The 18,421-nt window shown below is 41.1% G+C and overlaps 1 protein-coding gene across 4 annotated transcripts in view; it reads left to right on the top strand.

Moving 5' to 3' along the window:
- ARVCF (ARVCF delta catenin family member) overlaps positions 1 to 18,421 on the top strand; it is a 257,122-nt gene that overhangs the window by 32,124 nt on the left and 206,577 nt on the right. The gene's annotated exons all lie outside the window — the stretch shown is intronic.

Below are 18,421 nucleotides of genomic sequence, written 5' to 3' on the forward strand. Positions count from 1 at the left end.
CAGCACGAGTCATAGTATTGTGTTGTTGTTGTTGTTGTTTTCTTCTAATAAAATAACACATTCTATTTGTGTGTTTCTGCTTTCACTCCTCAGCCTTTGCTCCTCTGGAGCAAATTTTGGCAGCATCACGCTTTGCCTGTGCAAACCTGATCAGCTCTGCTTTTTTTTTTAAATTGTGATCTCCTGGGTGTTTTGCCTACAGCTTGAGATCTTTGATAGGAATAATTTTGTCCAGCCTGTGCAACTCCCAGAATTCCCCACCAGCATGGCCAATATTTCTTGGAATTCTGGGGATTGTAAAAGAAAGAAAGAAGGGAGGAAGGGGGAAGGGAAGGGAAGGGAAGGGAAGGGAAGAGAGTAAGGAAGGAAGGAAGGAAGGAAGGAAGGAAGGAAGGAAGGAAGGAAGGAAGGAAGGAAGGAAGGAAGGAAGGAACGGGGAAAGGGGAAAGGAACTGCTCCAGAGCTGCAAAGTGGGTGCTGGATAAAACCCATGATCTCTGATCCTTGCACCTAGTAACTTGAACCCTGAACTCAGCTGGGAAGGACACAACTCTTGCTTTCTTCGGCAGACACACAAAACAGAGTCCCAGCACCACAGTCCTAAAACTATAAAACAACTGCTGGTAAGCCATCCTTCAGCAAGGAGAGTTGAAAGGTTGTCTACTTGTCTCTTGTGATGACCCACCAGGAGAACTAAATCATGTTTATTGCTTTTATTGTAGTATCTTGGGCCAGCCCTCTGTCTTGCTATTTATGGCTTTCCAAGTACTGCAGCTTCAAGATACTTAGGTGAGGAGCCCGTCTGCTGTTTTTGTAGCTAAACACAGTTGGAGACAATCCATGTTAAATGGCAGTGATGGGTTGCAAATCATGATTCATGGAGCAGGTTGTGGCTATATAGCTTTTAAGCTTGGAACTGTTCCCAGTTTTAGTGGATGTGTTTGGGAGCGTCCCTGTCTTCATGCATCATTTTCTTTTTTACTTACCCTGATTCCCTAGATTTCTGCATTCTTTTTGCTTTCTATCTTGTACATGCTGGGTTTTTTTTTCCATTTTGCTTTTTTCTCTCTCCGGTAATATTTCCTCTATGGCTCATCCACTCTGCTTTATTTTTCTTTCCATGAGATACACGGTTAACTAAGCCATATGATTTACATCTTGATAGTATACCAACTTCTCTCTGTATAAAATTAACTCGAAAGTGCGAGTAGTCCTATGCTAACTCAAATTAATAAGACAACATTAGGAACATAGCATCCAATTCGTAAGCACCCAGCCCTGTGCTGAACTGAAATATGTTTTGAGTTAGATAATGATGATGACGATGATGATGGTGATGATGACGATGGTGTAATTTACATTCAGAGCAGAAGGATGGTCTCGGTTGCAGAGCGACCTGTTTTGCATCTGCAACTTTATCTCCAGCTAAGAATCCCAGAATGCTTTTTCCTGTTGCTGTTAACAAGAATGGGAAACTTTCCAGATATGGCTAACCCACTACTTCCAGCATCTATTGCTTTTGGCTGTAGTTCCTGAAGTTGCTGGCTATAAAGGAATGCAAAGATGGCCTTGGGGAAGGAATAGATGGAGGAAGATAACCCCACCTTGATTCTATTTGGTGTGGACCGGAGGCAGAAAAAAAATTCTGACAAGCTTTCCAGATTGATGCGAGCCCTTTGAGGTATGCCAGGTCAAAAAACAGACAAAGCAAGGATTCCAGGCATGCTATTTTATTGTTGTAGCATATAACAACAGGATGTTGAAAGCCTGCCAGAGTTTCCCTCTGCCTTCTCTTATACCCAACAGAATCAAGACAGGGTCATTCTGAGGTTCTTTCTCACTTTTTCCACTGTCCCAGGATAAGTTGCTGTTTCTCCTCCTTGAGCGGCTCATCCATTCCTTCTCCCAAGGTCATTTCTACAGTCCTTTACAGCCTGTAATCATTGAGCAATTTTGGAAGACCACAAGTTCTGCAGTCCTGGTGAGAAGGGCCAGGGGTTGTGAGCGATTTCTTCTGATGTTCTGGAGATATGGTCTGTAGGGTGGGAGCATGACCTGATCAGAAACTCAGATGGTTCTGACCATTCCACCCCGAGCAAAAATGTGGCTGGTGAATAGCCAAGCGACACATACATCAAGGTTCTTTTGTTCACTTTCACCATTTGGGGAAGGGGTTTTAAATCTTTTAATGGAGTATCTGCTAGCAATTAAAAGAGGGCTGTTTAAGCAAGGTGCTAAATTCTGAGATGTTCTGAAATGTTTGCAGAATCATTAACTGGACAGTAACAAGAAACCGGGCTCGAGTCTGCCCCCCCCCCTTTTGACAAGAACTAATATTTCAGAGTGTATTTTCTAGATGTTCTGCTTGGTTAGAATATGACTGAACTGTTTCTGCTTTACCAGGCTTGTAACTTTGGCCAGAACCCATAACTGATTGGAAAATTGCCTTTTTTAAAACACAAATCGTCAGAATGGGAAATGTTTCTGTTGTAGTGAACTTGGGTCCGCCAATAGTTCTGTCTTAAAGTGCTGCTGACAATTCTGGGGGAAAATAATACTTTTATTTGGCAACCTAAGTTGTTAATGTAGGTATTAAAGGATGTCCTAAGTGGAACCACTGTGAAAACGTTGAGTTGCATATGGGCTTGTTGACTGGGGAAAACAAATGTTTCCTTGAGGGATAAGAACTTCCAAGTGAATGGAATCCTTTAAGGATCTTGCAGTCTCTGTGGAAGACTCTTCTCCAGAAGAAGCTTCCATTCTAGAAGATCCTGGAAGGCAGATTAGGTCTTGTAACTCTGTGGTCAACAAGGAAGATATAGCCCCATCTTGCCTGCCCGGTCTACATCATGTGCCAGACGTGGAGCTCTGAGGTGGCTTGCAGTTTACCCATAGCAAAGAACCTCCATCCCCTCCAGCTCTGTTTGGATAACACATTGAACCCTAACCCAAATCCTCTTTAGCATAGCAAGTAGTATGAACTTATACTGTGTGACTAGTGTGCAGTTCCATATGTCATATGACTTCAGAAAATCAGTTTAATTAAACCATGGCTCTATTAACCAGGGGTAAGCATGTGGCCGGGACACAGCCAGAGAAGGGAATGAAGTCCCCTCTCTGGTGGGTAATTAAGAATGTTTTCTAGGTGCTCTTAACTCCTAAGTAGACCATCATTCCTTAGGGATCCTCCTTTTCTGGATCTTAGGGAAGGACTGGGGAAAAACTGCCTGCTTAAAATCCCTAAAATAGGGATTTACTCAGGTAAATTGCCACCAAGGACTACTACTTACAACCGAATCTTAGGTAGGTTATAGCAAAGGGTCAGAAGTAAAGGTTGGCTTCCATTGAAATGCGTCTATTTTCAGCTCCTTGAGTTCTGGCCTGGCTCTGTTATTCTGACCTTGCTTGCAAACCGTGGTCTCTCTGGATTTTGCAACCTGATTGTTGACTATTTGTTATCCTGAACTGTGACTTTGTTTATGACCTGGTTTTTCAGTTTCCATCCTGCACTAACTCGGACTCTGAACAGATTGGATGATATTCTTCTGCCCGTAGCAAGGCGATGTATTTTGGAGATATGTTGCCAATCCCCAATCTGGCAGCTTTGGTTTGATCTAACTGCAGTTTCCTGGCAATCTTGAAACGCAGTTTTTGTGTCCAACAAATTGTTTTTGTCCTCAGCTTTGGAAGTTGTCCAGTTTCAAGAACTGAAATGACAAGAACTGGAGGGAGGGGGATGGAGGAAGGAGCAAGAAGGGGGCATAAAAATCCAGAAAGAAGCTGGGACTTCTTTTCATCATAACTCCAAAGTGGTACAAAACCTTTCATATTTCTTTATACATACATACCTCACATTTATATAGCCGCCCATCTCACCCAAAGCAACTCTGGGCGGCGTACAATTAAAATAAAATAACAAGTGAATAAAAACATAAAAACATATCAATGAAACCCAGCCTTTTTGAGTATCACAGATTATCTCAGATAATCTTTTGGTCCAATGGTATTAGCGAGAATGAGATCCAGGTGGTTCTTTGGAGAATTGGGGCTCTGAATTAGTGCATTACACGCTTGGTTTGGTATGGTTCCGTCGATATTCCCATATTTTTTCTAGTTCAACCTGGAAAAATTAAGTGATGGTAAACTAACCATCGTATCATCGCATCTGCAGGGAAAGAAATATGCCTTCTTCCTTATCTTCTCAGTTCAGCTTCCTGATTTGGACAAAGTCATGGAGAAGAAAGACGGCTCCATAATATTTTCAATTTAGGAGACACAACCTCTTTGGGGCCAAGGGTGCCTTGGGGTTTGGACAGGTGTGTTGGAGCCAAACTTCAACAGACAGGCAGAACCAGGACAAAGAAATGGCTGAAGCCAGGACAAAAATGAAATGTGAAGATAACATTTAAATTACAAGGAAGCAGATGTTCCTTGTTCCTTGTTGAAGAATGTCCCAGCTGTGAAAGCTGTTCAACAGACTGGCTCCAGACGTGATGGATTCTCCTTTGTGAGAAATAATGTAAATAGAAGCTGGAAGCCGTTATATATAGAGGTTATATCTATCTATCTATCTATCTATCTATCTATCTATCTATCTATCTATCTATCTATCTATCTATCTATCTTATATAGAGATTCCTCCTCTAAGCATGGGGTGAGCTAGATGCTCTCAAGTTCCCTTCTTACCATTATCTTTTGGGATGGACATTTTGTGATGCTATGAAAATTCGGTCATAAACATCCATCTTTTTTTTTTTTCCTGTTGAAGCAAGCAGCCTACATCCCATAATTATAGGCTAATTAGGCAGTTTCTTATTTTTCTATCCGTGGTTGACAGTTTGGCGCAAGTACTGATTAGCTTTATATATATATATATATATATTTTTTTTTTTTGCAGTGTGAAATAATCTTGGATAATGAATTGTTTATGAGAGAAGCATTAATGGTAAACTCATATGTCACGATCATTTTATTACTTTCCTTGCTTTATTGCTGGTCCAGGCAAAATTCCTTCTCCAGCCTCTTCAAGCATCTCAGTTGGACTCAGTCCTCGGAGGTTGCCTCTTATCTCAATTTTTCATAAAAATAAATGCTTCTGGCTCAGAGGGACAGGCATTTAAAAATCTCCCATTTCCCAAAGGACACTCCCCCCTTCCTTGCAGATCTTTTTCTGGAATGACTCATTATCCGTTACCGATTCAGAAATGTGCTGTCTGACACTGGATTCCTTGTTGCTTTTCATTTGTGCAATGTTGAGCGGGGCGATTTCCATAAACATGTGAAATACTATTAGCAAAGAAATTCAGAAGGAGACTGGATACTGGCTGATAATGATCCTTAAAAATAACATTCTCCTCTCCCCAAGATAAACAGGACCAGAAGCACTCTTAAAAGCTGGTGGGGAAGAGGAAGGCAATTCACAGCTGAGGCCAGGAATGAAAAGGGAGGAACATCTTAGTAGAAACTAGCACCCATGTTAAAGAGATCTAGCTTGGTAGCTATTTAAGATACAAACAATGTTGGCAAGTCAGCAATCTCAATTAAATTCCATGACAGTGATAATGGTAGAAACGATGCTGCGTCTACTTTCTGAATTGTTGAGTTTCTTGCTCCGTATATGATGTGAGCATGGCTAGTGGATGGGTGCACGCATTGCACAAAGATATAATCTGGTTTGTTTATTCTTGGCTTGGCAGAAATAAATCATGGTTAAAGCAAATTATGGATTAGTGTGCTATATTGAATAGCTGCTTGATGCATCCTCCATGAAGATGCTCGATCTCTTTGTAGGCCATGTTGTCAACCAGAGGATATTGCCACATCTTGCAGTCATGAATGGTTGATTCATAGTGTGAAGAACTTCTTTTTGTAGGTCCTTAATCCACAATGGTAGAATTCTGGTGCAAGGGGATCATTACCACTTACTCCTCCAGATGACCAGGGCTTTCTAAACTCCCTCTCCAAAGCTCTCCAATGCTTGTAGTGTTGAGAGCATTATTCCAGGGCCACCTTATTGCCTGCAACTGTTATTTCTCATAAATAAAAATTCCAGGGAAATCAATATCTTCCAAAAAGCATCTTTGAAAAGGAACTATTCTTTACGTTGCTGAGACAGAAGACCTCTATCTCTATTATCTAGATTTATGAATCTTCGCTTATTGTGACCTGGTTAAAAAAAAAAGAGGGGCTTGTTTGTCTTCACTGATGATATGCTAACCTCGCTATCAAGGCCATAGGTGTCAGAATGGCCTTCCAGTGGTGTTTAAGTTACAGCTCTGACATTTATTGTATTCCACAGATTTGATGGATGGAGATGTGATCATCCAGTAAGCTCACAAGGTTAATTCATGAGTCCAAATGTTATAGTGCTTCTGCTGTTACAGAGAGCAACAGGATGAACTTGAAGTTATGCATACCTAATCCAATTCATTCTAATTGGAAACAATGCTAGGGCATATTCCCAGTGAAACCATGGAAGGACAACCCTTGGCTTGGTTTTATCACGGCACCAAGTTTTGGCTTTCACTGTCAAATCCAAAAGGGAACACTTCCTTTTTAAGGAAAGCGTTTCAGGTAAATTTTTGTATGCCTAGCAACACAGAATCATATTTCGGTTGGAGAGTTTGTCATGATGAAGAAGGTGGGGATTCTACAGTTCCACTTCCATGGACGACTGCGAAGAATCCCCAGTAGACTAACAACAAGAGTTTTTCTATGCTCCTTTAATTGTTACTTTAATTCTGCTATCCTGCACATTGCAGAAGGTTGGACTACAAGATTTTTGTGGTCCTCCCAATTCATCATTCTATGAATCCATGATTCTGTCTATGTGATGAGAAAAGCAAAACAGCCACTAGGATAGGTTGTCCAGAGAGATCCCATTTTTGCAGGGCCCCTCTAGATATTGACTCTGCCATGAATGAGAAAAGGGTTAATTTTCTGTTTGGGTCTATATTTAACCCACTTTAGGGTCAATCGGCTATCAACTGACTTAGCTTTCTTGTTCATACAACATGTTCCCTCCCTCCCAAACCCAGTTACACATCTTCTATGAACAGGACTACATTTAGTCTGAGATTAACCCAACATTATAATTGGGTGAATTAATTATGAGATTAACCCAGCATAATTTAGTGAAGAGACACTGTCTGCAGGTGTCAGTCCCACAAGGAAGGCCAGACCAGGAAATCAACTCCACAGGAAAGTTAAACTACTAAAATTTGACTGAGATTGGCTGTAATAAGAGTCTGGCAGGTCTGGTTGTGCTGTACCCCCCCCCCCTTATACTTCTGTGACTTAGGGAGGTGTCTGTCTGAATCTCTTCTGCATATTTTCTGCCCATTGTGGACTGACTTAAGGTATGTTTCTCCCCTTGACACTTCAGTAACGGAGTCTGCGTATCTCCGTCAAGGTCACCTTCCTTACTCTCTACATCAGGTGACTGTCCCTATTTATATCTCATGCTACTCTTCTCTCTGGATAATGTAGACCATTAAAGTTTGGGCCATAATGTGCTTGTTAGTTTTTCAGATGCTGCAAAATATTGTTGGGTGTAGTATGCAAAATAGCAACAGCGGTCTTGAATCAGTGATTCTTGGTATGAGACTTACGGTACCATTTAATGCATGTTTAACCAATAATGACTTTAATTTCAAAGCGGCATTCTCCTTTGTCACTATGTTTATTAGAATTGCAACCTTAGAATATTAGGCAAATTTTATGTCCATCTCAGTTTTTCATGAGGTTGGGTTACGCCTGCTCCCATTTTTTTCTTTTTAAATGTTAGTTGAAAAACAAAACTAAAACAAAACTTGTAGAAAAGGGAAAGGCGCAATCATTCCTGCAAGCTAAATCAGAATATTAAATTGCTTCATGCTTTTCTGCTGGAGATGTTGCTTCCATGCAAGATAAGTGTGTTTATTTATTTGAGAGCAGACTATACTTTTCCTATATTCTTGAAGACTTCTCATATCAATCTTGATTCACATTCATTTGTAATGTCTTCCTTTTTAAAAGAAATATAAACAGTTCATGGCTGCCACTAAAAAGAATTAAACACGTGGATTTATTAAAGGCTGTACTCCTCGCTCTTCTGGCTCCAGTGTAGATTTAATTTGGCCTTTGTTTGATCATAACACATCTTCATCTGTGAAAATAGGTAAAAATCAGGAGCTGAGAAGGCAGGGTTTTATTTGCCTTTCTAATAAAAGTAAGTCTGGAGTCTATTTAAGATCTCAGACTTAGACTGCTATTCTTGGATGAACTTCAGACCAGGAATTCTTCTCTAATCTCGTGGTTTAGCGCCGTGTGCCATTCTTAATGTTGATCATTATTTCAGGCTGGCAGAGTGAAGTTCTTAATCTAGTTATAATTTACATGTCACGGTTTGAGAGGGAAAATAGATAACATCATTTAACTTTTAAAGTTTACAATTTACATAAAGTTATATGCACACATACATTTAGAAAGCGAGAGAAACAGAGGAGGAGAGTGACACCAAGCTTTCAACTGAGCGTTCTTGCTGTTTTTAGTGATAGAACTGGGATTATGACAACTGCAGGAACTGATAAGTGTTGCCATTTTATGGAAATCATTGGATTCTGAAAGAAATATGTTGTCGGGAGCATCCTTCCCCTCCTGCTGATTTTAATCAGTGCAGCCATTTGGGTAGGATTTGGGGGGCAGAAAGTTGTTCCTCAGAATGTACAGGAAGAAGGACCTACAACCCAAGTTGCACATTGCAATCCAAAGATGGAAGATCTTCAGGAGATCATTAAATGTCAAGTCTAAAATGACTGAATTACTCCTCTGAATCTTACATGGGAGTTCAAAATCTAGAATGTAGCTTGTTCTAATAGCTGAGATTCCTTCCCCTTCCCCTTCCCCTTCCCCTTCCCCTTCCCCTTCCCCTTCCCCTTCCCCTTCCCCTTCCCCTTCCCCTTCCCTTCCCCTTCCCCTTCCCTCCCTAAACTCAACCAGTTTTCTTCAGAAACATAGCTTCCCCCAAAAAAGAAGTTAGAAGGCAGATTACTTACCCTTCCAACGAAAATCAACAAGGAGATTTCTGATCTATCTTTCTCTTTGAATCCTAATTAGCTGCAGAGATCACATCATAACTGTATGGTGGTTTCAAGAAGCACTAGTAGTTATGAGTGGTGTGTCTACTGCCTCTGTTTATATATTGGCTACTTTGAAGGCTGTTGGATCCTTCTTTTCCATCTGTCAGCCCTCTGGGCAGTTAACAATGTCAGTTATTAAAAAGCCATCCAAATAAAGCTAGCAGAAGAATAATGAAGCCCAGTTGCCAACTGAACAATGCCCAAGAAGACAGAAGAACAGAAGGCCCTTTGTGCTGAAATGCCTTCCGGAAAGTCTGCAGTGTTGTTGGTGGTTGGGATGTGAGTAGAGAAATGACGTGGCCGCCATCTCTACCAGAGGCCTCCCAGAGCATCAAGGTTAGAGGTAAGGGAATTGTCTGTGAATTGCCCTTTAGTTGCAGGGATGCTCAGAGCTTCTGATCTTGAACACAACCCATGAGGAGGTCTGTATGAAAAGGAGCAGCCCTTGATGCCTGTCAGAATAATTTAGAGATGACATTGTGGAAAGTACGACAATTGTTAAGGAAGGAGAAAGAAACTCAAAATAAACCTAGCTTTGTTTTCTTTAGTATGAGGTGTGTGTGTGTGTGTGTGTGTGTGTGTGTGTGTGCATGCACCTTGGAGTTTGTCTTGACTCCTGACAACTGCCCGGATGAGTCCATGCAGTTTTCTTGGCAAGATTTTTGGAAGTGTTTCGCCCTTGCCTCCTCCTTCCTAGGGTTGAGAGAGAAGGACTGGCCCAAAGTCACCCAGCTGGTTTTGTGTCTATGGCAGAACTAGAACTCACCATCTCCCAGTTTCTAGCCTGGTGCCTTAAACCCCTGTGCCAAACTGGCTCTCACTGCCTTTGAGTCAGTCTTGACTCCTGGCAACTGCCTGGACAGATCCTTCCAGTTTTCTTGGCAAGATTTTTGGAAGTGGTTTACCATTACTTTCTTCCTAGGGCTGAGAGAGAGGGACTGGCTGAAAGTCATCCAGTTGGCTTTTGTGCCTAAGGCAGAAATAGAACTCACAATCTCTTGGTTTTTAGCCTGGTGCCTTTAACCACCACACCAACCTCTTACTTTGCCTTTGAGTCATTCTTGACTTCTAGGGACTAGGTGGACAAGTCCTTGCAGTTTTCTTGGAAGTGGCTTGCCCTTGTCTTCTTTCTAGAGCAGAGAGAGAGGGCCTTGCCCCAAGTCACCCAGAGTGCTTCATGCCTAAGGTGGACTAGAACTTAAATCTCCTGGTTTCTAACCTGGTGCCTTCAACCACTGCACCAAACAGCTCTTGGTATAAGATGGGACAGAGAGAAACTTGGGCAGGGTTTCAGGATTGATGTCAGTTCTTCAAGGAACAGACCCAGGAATCCTACTGTATTAGCAGAATCTTGAAAGCCTGCCCAAGTTCTCTCTATCCTCTCTGATACTAAAGAAAATCTAGGCAGGGTTATCTTGAGTTCCTTTCTCACGCTTTCTCCTTTCCCAGGAGACCATTGTCGTCAGATTCCCTTCTTTGTTCCTGCATAGCTTCTTCAAGGTTATCTTCACATTCTTCTACACCTGAAGGGTTTCCTTGTGACTCCGTGCCTTCTGTACTTCTGTGCCAGCAAATAAAAAATTGGTCCCATAACAAGCATTGCTTCCTCTGCATTTCACTGGGAAATTCCAACCTGGCCAGCATCGGTCTATTCTGGAACCCATCTCTTGTCTGTTCCTCTCCCTTCCCGAGATATTAAAGAGCTTTCGATAAATCATATTTGTATTACCTGGTGATCTTCCTACCATGTTGTACCTATGAATAGTTGATGTGCCATGAATAGGTGGAGCACAAAATGTTATTACTAGAATGAAAAAATATTTAGCGGGTTTATCATTTGGGCTCAATAGCTGACGGCCAAAAATCTTAACTACAGCTTCAGCTTTCTCTGAGTAAGAAGAGGTATCGTATTACATTCAGGCTCATAAAATGGGATCCACCTTCTAGACCTTATCGCGAGCAACAGATATTTTCGTGCCTTTTCGTTTTCAAACCTGTAGCCCCAGGTCTGGATGATTTGAAGCATCCGGCTGAAAACGTGAGCCTTTGATTTAATGACTTGGGCTAAATTCCCGGTGGAATTGGATGTCAAGAATGTAAGGAGAAATATTTTGAAAATGACCGCTTGCTGAGCAGTAGTGCAACATCTGTTTAGAGAAAACTGGTTTATTTTTGTTTCATTTGGGGTTTTTTTGGTTGGCTCTTTCTGGTAATATACGCAATTTTAGATGTCTAAGGGGAGAAAGGGCGTGCTGAACACATATCTAGCTCACGAGCAGGGAAAAAGCAAGTGAGCCGGTCAGCATATTTTGAAGCACGGGGTGTAGCCAGCTAGAAGGCAGCGAAAATCACTGTTCCATTTCACACTGCAAAGGAGAACTTTTTGTGGGAGATCGAGCATTTCTGGGTTTTTTTTTTCTTTAAAAGCTTCTTCCAGGTAGAAAATGCAGCACAGCTAGGCGAACAGGGTTTTTTTCCCCCTTTAAAAAATGTCTATTCACATGCGGAGGGGACATTCAGTAACCGCATGTCTTCCTTGTAATCCAAAATGGTATGGTCTGTTCTCCTTGATGTGAAACTAGAGCAAATCACACCTTTGCAGCCCATGGACTAGTCAATAAAACTGCATGTTTTTTCTATATGTATCCTACCATTTAAGAGGGAGACATACACACCCCACGATGGATAGCAGAAGGAAATGTTAATTAGTAAAATGTAGATATTCCATGGAGGCGTTTACCTGCTTAGAATATGTACATTTCTAAGAAGGAGGTCTTTATTTGGTACAATTCTAAGGAGGAGGTCTTTATTTTACACAGCTTCCAATTTCTGTTTCTTTTTATCGATTTGTAATTAGCTGGAGCAGGCTCCTTGACTTAATAGCTTCCTATTTTTCTTTAGACCTCTGTTTGAAAAAGCACACCGTTTTCTCTGGCTAGAAAACACAAATCTGGGAGCTGTTTGGGGGCTGCAGAAACCCTCAGTTGTTCTCCTTGCTAAGCTGCGGCTTTTAAAATTTTGCATACTTAATCTTAGGCCATAAGATATGGTGTACAAACCACAGTGGCTGGTTTCACACGTCACACCAAGTCAATGATGGCTTAGCATTCTCTACTCAGCTAAGAAAAGAGACTGGGAAGAACTTTGGCTCCTTCAACGTGTCTTGATAGGAAGCACAATATATTTTATCCAAGCATACGGTCTAAAATGTTGAGGATTAAATGAAGGAAAATGCTTTTGTGACCACAAAGTTGCAAGCTGGGAAAAACAGTTACAAAGGATTTAATTTAGGCAAAGACAGCAAAACAGAAGAGATGTTTGCACAGCCCTACGTGTGTGTGCAACTCATGTTGGTTTCAGTTTACACCTGAATGTCTTTGGTGGGGCAGTTGTGTCCTTCAGTGATCACTCCACAATAGCACGTTTTTCATACAGTGGGGGTAAGAAGAAGGAAAATTATCTTTGATCAAGGTTTGGTACACTTTGCAGTTCCACTGAGAAGTCAAAGAGAAAAATTACAGCTTTTTTTTTTTTTAATCTTGCTTTTTTTTCTGTTTTAAAAAACCTAATAAAGATTTGGCATTTCTTCTCCTGGTTGAGAAAGCTACATCTGCTGTGGGTATTTATGTGCGATCACCTCCAGCATCTGCCTTTGCTCAAGTTTTTGATGAAACTTATGGTAACATAAATAAGTAAAAATGGAGGATTAGAGCATAAACTTTCTCGGAGTACTTCAACTTTCTTCATCTTTAATAAGAGATTAGCGAATAACCTTCTTGGTAGCTCAGCGTTACAAACAAGTTCTTTTTAAAAAAATTATTTCTGGTAAAAATTGCTTTGGAGGGAATATAAATACACTCACACATAGACATATAATACATGGATACCCAAATGTACACACACACACACACACACACACACACACACATACACATATATACATACAGACACATCTTTACATTACACATATGCATATTCACTCACAAACACGTGTATACACATATGCACACATATATACTCCTGTGTATACACATGCATGTATATACGTGCACATAAACGCACATGCATATATATTCATACATGTATACAGACCCATACGTGCTGGTGTACATGTACACATTTACTCAAAACATGTATACATACACACACGCCTGTGTACACGTATATATACACAGGCACATGTGTGTATGTGTATGCACACACACACACACATTCCCCCCCTGAAACTGGGATGGTGCAGATGTCTGCCTGGCCAAGAAGGCTAATTCATTTCATCTTTGGACATCTGGCAGTGGGGATTTTTTTCTCCCCCCCTTCTGCAAAGCCGCCGTGCTGCCCTTTCCGTTTTGATCTTACCTCTGGATATTTCTCCTGAGCCAGCAGCTCGCTGAATTTATACATAACCGGAGGGGAAATTGCCGTGCACCACGGCCTCGGGTGCAGTCTGAAAGCCGACTGGGAAAGCTACTTGATGCGGCTGCTTGGTGTAACTCACCGCGTGGAGTGTGCAGAGGGGACGTGTAAAATCAGAGGGGTTGGGCGTGAGGCATTCCAAGCCTGTGTGCGTTGTCTGGGCTGGTTAATGGACAAGAGGAGAGAAATTGGTGAGAAAACAGCGTCGCTCCTCCAGTTGGAATTGAACCGAAAGGAAGGGGAGATCAGAAGTCGCTTCATTGCCGGTACGGTACGGCTGCTGTCCTTTTCGTTAAGAGCTGGCTTAGGGTTCAGAAGGAGACTTCAGCATTTGCAGAAAAAGCCGGGGGCGTCTTAGAGCCTTCCTAGGGTTCACCTAAGGTGCTAAGCCATAAAGTGCTCTGTTTAGTTTTGAGTCAGCCTGTTGGGTCAACCTAACTGTTGTGGTTTATTTATTTCTGAACAGTGTTTATAAGCAGCCCCAATTCCAGAGGGCTCTGGAAAGCCTCTGTCAGCCTGGTGGGGTAAACCAGATAGGAATCACAACCAGATGAGCTAATTCTACTTTGTTGTAAAGCTCCATGGACAGAATCTTGCAAGTCTGAAAGTACAAATCTCCCTCCGTCTCCTTTACAGCCTGAGAAACTCAGGAGGGTCTCTTCTGAGCCTCTTGCCCCATCCATTATACAGCTGAGGGCTGTGCTGTCTCTTATCTGACCATTCCCTTGGCAGCATCTCTTCGCCCCGTCTTCCCCACATACCATTACAGTTCCCAAGTAAAGAAAAACAAACTTGAGTTTGGGGGGCTCAGCCCTCAACTGAAAGAATATTTATTACCTGCCTTGTTTTAAAAAGTAATAAGCCTGCTTGGATGGGTTTAACTGAGGCCCTTCCTCCATGTGCAAAGTGTTGCTTTGGGACTTCTGCCCCTGAATCCTGCTTTAAAGGTGCCTCGATCCAGATAGTTAGCCAGGTTTTCTATGTTCCTGAATTACTTCTATCTTGAAATCAGCGGAAACATTCTTTTCTCCAGAGAAGTTGAGCTAGTTGCTATAGCTACTGGTTCACAGTTCTAGCATCTCAACTTTTAAACATAAATAGTTAAATATAGTTACACCCTGTAATGTCTGGTGATAAGGTTGCTTGGAGATGTTTCTCTCCTGGCTAGCTTAGACTTGCATTCATGTATCTGAGATAGATAGATAGATAGATAGATAGATAGATAGATAGATAGATAGATAGATAGAAAGAAAGAAAGAAAGAAAGAAAGAAAGAAAGAAAGAAAGAAAGAAAGAAAGAAAGAAATGTGGATATGTACTTAAACACGAAGCACAGATGTGGAGCAAAAAAAGTAGAGAATTTCAATGCTTCTTGATAAGTAGCTTTTATTTTTTAAGACAAAGTTTTCCAGGTTTTAAAGAAAGAAGAGAGGGAATGTTTTGGAGAATTGAAGCCAAGTTTGTGTGCAGCTTCCAAGTGGAAAGATTGGGGGGAAATGATTGGGACTTATGATGGAGGACATTTTGACATAGGATGTATTTTCTAATCCATCTAAGCCAGTGTTTCTTCACGTGTGGTCTGAGGACCTCTGGGGGGTCCCCCAAGACCCTCTAAGAGGTCCACAAAATCAAAATTATTTGCCAGATTTTGAAGATATTTGCAAATATTTAAACAATGTCACTCTCCTTATTTTTTTGTTTCTTAAAATATAGAATTTTTTTCAGGAAAAATATTTTGTGTTAACTTCTAATGGGTTTAATATTGTTATTTTTATATGGTTCAATAAATAAATATTCCAGTGTCAATTTTAATTTTTAATACGGTAAATATTGATAAATGTAACCCATACAAACTTCTCTTTTGGGGTCCTCCATAATTTTTAAACGTGGGAAGGGGTTCTGAGAGCAAAATATTAAAGAAACACTGATCTAAACCATTTTTTAACTGTGAACTAAGAATATAAGAAGTACATATAAGAAGGCCTCTGTGTTAGATAGTAGCCAATCAAATGCGTTTTGATAGATTTTTGTTCTGTGATGTATTGCTCATATCTCCTCCAAGACCTTTCTACACTCTAAGTCAAGTCCCAAGTGAATAAAAGAATAAATAATATGCCTCTATCTTAACCATGAACTAAAGGGAAAAGTGAGAACATATTTCAATCATCAAGAAGTTGCTGTACTTTTATTCTATCCAGACTGCAAATATTCCCTCTTGGATGACCTCTTCTGGTATTGTTCATCATTGGCCAGGCTCCCAACAGATGGGAGATATGGTGCACCAACATCAGCAGGCTTAAAGTTCCTCCCTCCTTCATCACAAGGTTTTCTTTTGAACTTTCTTGTTCTTCTGCAATGTTTCCATCTCTCCAGTGTAGAATAAGTAATTAAGGAATCAAAACCTTGCAGTGTATGAGGCTCCCCCCCAAATTCAAACACCACCTCTCATCCTACTGGTATTTCAAAGGACCTTAAAGACCTGGCTCTTCACCCAGACCTTTGGAGAGGACAATCGATGCCCCTTCTTCCTTTCCATTCTCCTTTGGGTTTATTTTCTTGGCCATGGTTGCTCTTTTGTCTTGTGCTGGTTCCGCATTTTCTGTACTGTTCTTTGTTTTTAAATGTTTTAACCATTGTAAACTGCCCAGAGTCGCTGGGAGTTGGGCAGCGTATAAATGTAATATATTATTATTGTTCTTGTTACCTGCAGTAATGAAGGTGATTTGATTCTCAGAGATTTGTTGGAAATAGAAGCAAGAACCTGCTGCTGTCCACTTGCTTAGCTTCACAGAGCTCTTGAGTCAGTCATAGTGGGAAGAGAATGGAGTTTTGAATGGTCTTCTCCAACATGGTGGTTCTTATGCTCATAGCATCTGTTAGTAATGTGGCAAGACAGGGATGGAATACACGATGTCTGCATTGAATTGTGATGTGGCTTTGGAAAAAGTGTGTTATACTTTATCAGCAGCCCATGTGTATATGCCTATACAGATGGTTGCCAAAAAGGGGAAAATGAGCCATCTGGAACAAGGAATAGCATTTGAGGTTGTTTTGCTTTGCTTTGCTTTAGTGTCACAAAAAATCCATTTATTTTGGAGTTGTATACTCCCTCCCTCCCTCCCTCCCTCCCTCCCTCCCCCTTCCTTTCTTTCTTTATTTCTTTCTTTCTTTTTCTTCCTTCCTTCCTTCCTTCCTTCCTTTCTCTCTCTCTCTCCCTCTCTCTCTCTCTCTCCCTCTTTCTTTCTTTCTTTCTTTCTTTTTCTTTCTTCCTTCCTTCCTTCCTTCCTTCCTTCCTTCCTTCATTCCTTCCTTCCTTCCTTCCTTCCTTCCTTCCTTCCTTCCTCTCTCTCTCTCTCTCTCTCTCTCTCTCCCTCTTTCTTTCTTTCTTTCTTTCTTTCTTTCTTTCTTTCTTTCTGTCATTTTGGATCATGAATATAATTTGAACACCGTTCTATTAAAAGATCATTGCACAATCTTTGCAATACATACCAACAGAGTTTGGGCCAGTTGCAAAGACTGCAACGTGTTTTTGCCCTTCTGGTATGCCATAGGCTAGTCCTAGCAAAGTTGTAGACCCACTAAGACTCTTTTCTTCTTTAATGCAAGGAGTAAAAGGGCGAAGGGAACCAGACAGCGTTTTAGCCCACTTTTCACTCGTCTGGTTTGAAAGGCTGGACTTCCTGTTGGGCTAAACAGACTTGGATATTGTCCTGTTCTAAATGAGGCTGGAATTAATTCTGTTTGGGCTGAAACTCCATCACGTGTATGTTTTCTCATTCTCCCCCTGCAAGCGGTTGGCAATTTGCAAGCATCGATTTCAGGTCCCCTCTCTAATGCTTTATCAATGTAAGAACTTGTCATTAACATTCTTGCCCATGTGCCAGATGCTCCCACTGAGGTCCACGCACATAAGAGAGGTTTGCTGACTTATGACCAAATGGGGGAAAAGAGCTTGGGAATCACTTAAATACTTAACAAGACCATATTTTCACTGCTTAAGTTAATTGGTTAGAAACGTGCTTCAGAGGGAGTATGATATTCTCGCCCCCCCCCCCCCGAATGGATTAGTACTGAAATAACCCTTATGGAGTCTCTTCCGCGTCACTTGGAAGACTTGTTACGGGGGGGGGGGGGGGAAACAATCTCAACCTGATTTGTGGGAGGTATTTAAGAAACAAAGCCCAACTCAGACTCTTAGGTTCAGGGAGCAAATTTGACAGAGATTTCTCTGCTGCTCTGGAAAAACCCTCCATCTCTGATGAATAAGAAAAGTAGCCAAGTGGAGTCTTCATGGAATTCTCTCATCTGATCAAAAAGAGTGTTGTGTGGAAGGCTGGGGAATGTTGGGGTGAATTAGCAAATATACACCCGATATGGATGGACCTGAAGCACATGGAAAATACCATTTTTTCCCCTTCTTTTTATTGGAACTGAATTGAGATCGATCAATTCATGGAGCCAAAGCAGTGGTGAGAACCAAATGTGTCTCTTAGCCTAATTTCAGAAGCTTCAAAAGCAACCAATTCAGTTGTCCAGAAACAGCAATCTGTCTTAGTCTGCAGCTTTTATTTTATTTAATTTATTTTACAGATAGTCCCCAGTTTAAGAACGAGTTCCATTCCCAAGGTCTGTCCTTAAGTCAAATTTGTATGTAAGCTGGAACAGTAATATTGTATAATACTGTATAAGGAGCATTGTGTACTAAACTCGAACCATTGTGTATTTAACTCGAATCACTGAGTATTTAACTCGAATTTTGCTACAAGAGGCTCCATTCTTAACTATTGGGTTGTCCTTAAGCCGGGGATTCTTAACCCGGGGACTAACTGTATTCCGTTTTTAACCAGGGCAATCATATGACTTTTGGCTGTGTATAAAAATAAAATAAAA

The sequence above is a fragment of the Python bivittatus genome, unplaced genomic scaffold (genome assembly GCF_059951505.1).
Source record: "Python bivittatus isolate LINGU-HERP-01145 unplaced genomic scaffold, Pbiv_v1 ctg000100_np1212, whole genome shotgun sequence".
In the NCBI taxonomy this organism is placed as follows: domain Eukaryota; kingdom Metazoa; phylum Chordata; class Lepidosauria; order Squamata; family Pythonidae; genus Python; species Python bivittatus.